General features: G+C 34.1%; 1 non-coding gene across 1 annotated transcript; it reads left to right on the top strand.

Moving 5' to 3' along the window:
• Positions 1 to 6,124: 6,124 nt before the first annotated feature.
• LOC149776870 (U5 spliceosomal RNA) lies at positions 6,125 to 6,240 on the top strand. The gene has a single exon (XR_016416405.1). It is a non-coding gene; the product is annotated as a U5 spliceosomal RNA (small nuclear RNA).
• The last annotated feature ends 541 nt before the right edge of the window (positions 6,241 to 6,781 follow it).

Here is a 6,781-nt window from a genome sequence, read left to right on the forward strand (position 1 = left end):
ACCAATTCAATTAAAGTAAACCTCTTGTTCAAATTTAGCATTTTGTTCTCTTTTCTTCTAACCAGATCCAAATGGAAGATAGTAACCGATGATTATATAATCAGGTCTCAGTACTTCCAGTTCGGTACTCACAAAGGTAGTTCTAGTCTATTGTTAGAACATTTATTCCTCTCTCATTGTCATGGTGATAGAAGAGTTATATTTATGCGATTTTGATAGGGATTTAAAGGTCATTGTTTATTCTTGAGAATATGAGCTCAGGTGTGGTTTTCCATGTGTATTTTGGCGATAGTGCATAGTCAGTAATAAGGCCATGGTGATGATCCGGAAGTGAAATATGTGTTCTGTTTACATACTGCTCTGTTGACAGTCCAGCCTCTCAAAAAAACCTTTGGCAAGAACTTCACCGTGAAGGTATTTTTAGATTAACATATGATTTGTACTGATTGTCACACAGTGGAAATGTCAGCCTCGAGAACCAAATGTAGAGAACATATAACAAAATTAATTGTGCTATGTCCTGTCAGTGCAGTATTTGAGTAAAGATTAAACTGGTATTAAATCTTTATTATTAATGAACGACACATGAAATTTCAATATGTTATGTATATTGACTTTGAAAAACAGTAGAATGAAATTAGAAATAAAAAGTTAAGTTTTATTTTGAAAAATTTAAATGAAATTTAAAAAGAAGTATAAAAAATTAAAACATTTACTCCAAAATATATAATATTTGTTGAAATGATATTAAATGATATCAGCATGTAAATATTCCTACACCATATATAAGTTCCAATGTTGGATATTTGTCAAATTTTGTCAGAGAAAATATCTTTGTAAGTCAAAATGAGACCATCATTTAAAATACACGAAGACAAAATTCCAGTTTGTATTGGTCATTCAAAGTATTTATTAGGGGTCCAAGCAGTTAATTTATGAGTTTATCATGGGGTCACTTCCTGAGTAACACATATCTGCTTGTATGGCCTTCAGTAATTTTTTACAAACATAGTTATAGGGTATTTAGTGAGAGGACAGAGATGAAAACTTTATACTAGAACCTAGTCAAGTTCTCTACTAAATCATTTTAAACTGTCCCAGAATGAAATACAATTCAAAGGGATAAAATATACTTTCCCCATGTATATTACCCTTGGATGTAAGAAAACAGCAAAATAATATAAGCTGAACACAAAATGCATTCCATTGTATTGTTCAGTTTGGTTACGATATTGATTGGTGTAGTGCAGCATTGTGGCCTATATGATGTTATGGGAATGCTGATGATCCATCTTGCTTTATGCATTATTAATTACTAATAATATTTGTTAACTGACACTCTAAAGATTGCATAAGAAATATTCAAACAGATTATTTGAATTCAACTTTGTACAACTGATTTTGCGATAGCTACATATCCCACATGAACAAATATTCATATATTTTAGAATGTTTGGGATCAAACGTTCACATTCAGTACATCATATAGGCTGACATTGTACATATAGTGAATCTGTAAGGCCCATTTCTGGCTGTGTGCGCTGAAAATATCCCAAAATGTTATTTTCATCATGAGTAGGCCTATGTATGATAACATATTTCAATTTAGTACTATGACAGTGTGCAGTATTGTAGCATCAGCTGATATCTGATTCCATTGAATCATTGAGTTTAATAATTGGTAACCAACACTCTTAATGATAAATGTTGAAACAGATCATTTGAATTTTGTTTGCACATTTGATCTTAAGAAGTACATTGTATATGTCCCACATATGTAAATGTCCATCCTGGTTTTCACGTTTTGGGGATCAGAATTTCACATTTAGTTGACGATATAGGATTTATTGGTATCTATAGTTGATCTGTGTGGCCACATTTTGCTGTATTCATCTGCAATATCCAAAATTGTTATTTCCCTCATGAATAAGATCGCTTATAGTCATATATTTTAATTTATTACATTGTCGCTTGACTTTCCTGTATACTGGTATGTACTAATGTTTGCACCAATCATCAAACCTCACCGCCCCAACATTGCCTTAAACTGTATGATACATAGTCTACCTGATTTGCTATTTAACCTGTAAATGGCTAAATATGCTTCTAGAAACCCCATATATTTTTAGGATAAATTTATCACTTTAATACATGGTCATAGCTTCACCTTTTGAGTGTCAGTCTGTCATGTTTAATATTTTTCCCATGCTTGCAACCTTAATGTTATTTTGAAATCACCATATCGAACACATTTTAAATTCATTTACCTACATCTTACTGTTTTCTAGAATCAAGTGAGACATGTTATATCTTTTCAGGTCTAACATTGTATCTGGAACAAAATGTTAGAGTTGGATCAGTTTGGAAGCTCTCCAGTAGTCCGGTGGTGATAGCAAGGTTTCATAAGGACATGTGAAGTGTACTGTCATAAGTGACCATGATTAGTTCATATCACCACACTGATATATAGCACCACAAAGACATGGCTTAGGTCTTCATGAGAGAGAATAACACCATTTTTCAGTAAGGTAGAGCCTCCCTAGAAACTGTATTTTCCTATCCCATTGTCACCTTTTGTAGTTATTGACATTGAAATGGAATGCATTTTTGCTATACAACATGGTAGTGGTCCCATCCGAACTTTAAATCTGAGTGCGCTATTACTTATACAAACAACTGCCTACGTACCTGACACAATATGTGGAACATAGCACCTGTCACTGTTTCTTTAGTGTCTACACCTATATGCATCTGGACAGGCATATTGCGGTTTGCTGCCAAAATCACTATGAGCTGTGTTGCTTCACTAACCCTGGGAAAAATGATATCACTTGTACAGACTTAAGCTACCATTTGTTTTAAATACCATGTATTAGTCAACTTTGCTGTCTAAAATTTGTCAAACTGAATTTTAAAACTTGTAGGAAAATTTATATTTTCAATAAAATGTAGTTTTTAAAATTTAAATGTTTATTTAAATTTCCTTTATCAATAATTTCAAATTGTAAACATATTCTCAGAGAGGCCTTGTACATTCAGGTTTTCATTGCATTGAAAAATTCTTATAATTAAGGAAGATATAGCAAATTAAGTTTTGGTTTCTCAAGAGCACTTGGACCAAAATTTGCACCCTGTGGAACACCAGCACTACACACTTTCTGAAAGGTGTCACGTGTCTTGTTTGTAATAAAATTCAAAAAGACTTCATGTATAAAATTGAAATAGGTGTGGCATGCAAATATAAAAGTTTGACTAAAATTGGCCATAACAAATTGGGCCTGTCAGGAATCAGGTCACAATTAGTACATCCAGTTCAGTACCAATAGATGTAGTTCAAGTCTATTTTTAGAATATTTCTTCCTCTCATTTTGGTGGTGACAGAAGAGTTATATTTATGCATTTTTTAGGGATTTAAGAAGTATTGAGAAACAAATGTAGAGAACATAGAGTAAAATTAATTGTGTTCTATGTCCTTATGGATCTGACCTTGTTCGATTTATTGACAAATGGAGTTTATCAGGAATATTATGTTCCCTGAATATTACTGGACCAGAAGTATGTTAGTTATCACGTCACTTTCTCGCATCATACCTTCTATTTTGTCCTCTTTATCTCACATGTATATGGTATGCATGTGTGTTTGGAAGTAAGTAACATTATCTTATGTTTATGAATTTAGCATTTGATGTGATCTTATTCAAATACATGTATGTAGATGCACGTTTGCTTTTTAGACCAACAAGTAGATCTCCGCCTTTTCTTCTTTTTTCTCCCCTGACATTACCGGTAGTGTCAGAAAAAAACAAAAGAAGCGATGATCTACTTGCTGGTCTAGTTTGCGTGGAATATGTATGCAAATGTATGTACAAGTATTATATTTGCATATGGTCATCCAAAGTGTATCAATTTAGCGTTCATATATATACCAATCATGTGCTGCAAAATGGCATTAAACCCAGTAAAACCAATCTGAATAATCAATCCGCTAATAAAAAGAGGCGTGATCTAACGATTGTGGACTAGATGTATCAAAGTTTTGGAAATTAAGATCTGTTAAGTGTATATTTGAAACTCGTCTGCAGTAAAAACGCCCTGTGTATATACATGCACGAGTGTGTGTGTGTGTGTGTGTGTGTGTGTGTGTGTGTGTTTTGACTGAAAATCAAAGAACCGAAGGTACTGTAATATTAATTGCATTTGAAAGATGCAAGTTGTTTTTTTCTTGTTATTGTTGGAAAATGGCGTCAAACTCACAACATCACGCTGAATATGAGTAAACAGTGTGTGTGTGTGTGTGTGTGTGTGTCTAATATCAACGAACCTAAAGCACCATAAGCTTACGTCCATGTGAAAGTGGCAACATGGTTGGGGTTTTTTGTTTGTTTGCTGTGATCTGTTCATTATTTTTTTCTCTACCTATGAGCATGTGCCATGGTATTTTTCATCTTCGAACTAATTCTAAGAAATTAATAAATTCTTTGGGAAAGGCTTATTACATCGGCTTTACAATTTCATTAATGATCAAAGCTGCTCAGATTTGCTCCTTGAGGCATCTAACGAAACCAAATTAAAGCAAAACAGACGAAATAACATTAAGGAAATTTTTTTGACTATGGCTGCCTAAAAATAATTCAAAAAGAACAATCTTAAAACCATTCACATGTCACAGAGTACCAGCAAGTTTTAATATACAACTTTGGAGGCCTCGTATTTCTAGCTACTTTTATGTATTTGTGATTGAAAATCTCTAACGAAATCTGAGTTGTTACTTACATAAACTTTGTATTACTATTATTTTTGATGGATAGTAACACCGGCTGCATTCATTTAAACTCAAAACATACAAATCTATGAAAACGGCATGACACGTTTCCGACAGAAAATAATTTTCAATGCTGGCGATGTATCACAGCAGGTGACATACCTTAAAAGAAATGAAGAATTTACACGTAAGTATTAAGGTTTTAAATGCTAATTTTAAACTACATGGAATTAAACGGGAACCCGGATGGCCGAGTGTTCTAAAGCGCTCGACTTTACCAATCACTGCCATCTCATCTCGATCCACGTGGTTCGGGTCTCGGGGTCGGTCTATGTGTGTATATGAGAAAGGTTGCCATTAGCCTCTCGTGAGTCGGTGGCTCTTCCCGAGGTTTTCTCCAGTTTCTTATGCCACTATTTATACTGGCCGCCATGTATAGCCTATCACGTGCTGAAAAATGGCGTTATTCCCACAACAACAACATGGGAATATGTTATGCGCCTTTTTTGCGAGTTGGATCTAACAGTTTTAGCAGTAGGAAGAGAAACTCATTGATGCTCATTTTACAAAGAGTTTTCAATTTAATTTTCCTGAAATCTATACCTCAAAAGCCGAAATCTAAGCTGCGTACCACTACCGAAACGAGAGAGGAAACAATGCTCTAAATATAGACTGGGACTACTTTTGTGGGTACTGATCCGGAAGTAATAATTGCGACTCAATTTCATTAACGGCAGCCTAAACATGTCTGAATCTTTACTTAACCATGTGTGGACCACCTATTGGAATTGTACCAAACGCAATAAAGACAGTTAATGGTCTAAGCTTGGTATAACATACCCTAGTTTGCTAGTACATATGCCAGGTTTAAGGTCTACATTGCTCTCCTCGGAGAAGACAGATGATATCCCAAACATCTGAAACATCCACACGTTGCATTAATCTAAAATGGAATTTTTTTTCTTCAAGTAAATTTTGATTTCCTATATGAATAAAACACCTGTTATTTTTTTCCAAATTAGTAATCTTTTCCTGATGTATAAATAGGTAGTTATAATCCATCTCGATAACTCGAACATCTAACGAATGTGGATTACATCCCTTTCACTGTCAAATTAACTCCCCCTGCCTTTTCCACGACAAGAAATATAGAAATATTAATTAGTATCCTTTCTACCAGTATAAAGAAAATAAATGGGTTTCACTGAAATTCAAAATAGCCAATAGCAAAATGACACTGTATATTGAAAACTATGACCCTTTTGGATCTTTGTAGACATAACCATTCCACTATCGTCTTTACAAAAGCATTTGGAAAGTTCAAACTATTTCTCTTCAAAATAAAGCGTGAAAGTATAATGATTACTCTGGTTTCTCTTCACATCGTATTAATCTTTCGCCTTTTACTAAAGATTACCGTGGAGAGGAACATTTAATGAGTCTATAGACCATTCTTTGAAGCCTCACTTTGGTGAGGTACCAATTCAATTAAAGTAAACCTCTTGTTCAAATTTAGCATTTTGTTCTCTTTTCTTCTAACCAGATCCAAATGGAAGATAGTAACCGATGATTATATAATCAGGTCTCAGTACTTCCAGTTCGGTACTCACAAAGGTAGTTCTAGTCTATTGTTAGAACATTTATTCCTCTCTCATTGTCATGGTGATAGAAGAGTTATATTTATGCGATTTTGATAGGGATTTAAAGGTCATTGTTTATTCTTGAGAATATGAGCTCAGGTGTGGTTTTCCATGTGTATTTTGGCGATAGTGCATAGTCAGTAATAAGGCCATGGTGATGATCCGGAAGTGAAATATGTGTTCTGTTTACATACTGCTCTGTTGACAGTCCAGCCTCTCAAAAAAACCTTTGGCAAGAACTTCACCGTGAAGGTATTTTTAGATTAACATATGATTTGTACTGATTGTCACACAGTGGAAATGTCAGCCTCGAGAACCAAATGTAGAGAACATATAACAAAATTAATTGTGCTATGTCCTGTCAGTGCAGTATTTGAGT

The sequence above is a fragment of the Sinohyriopsis cumingii genome, chromosome 18 (assembly GCF_028554795.1).
Source record: "Sinohyriopsis cumingii isolate HCF-2022 chromosome 18, ASM2855479v2, whole genome shotgun sequence".
Classification (NCBI taxonomy): Eukaryota; Metazoa; Mollusca; class Bivalvia; order Unionida; family Unionidae; genus Sinohyriopsis; species Sinohyriopsis cumingii.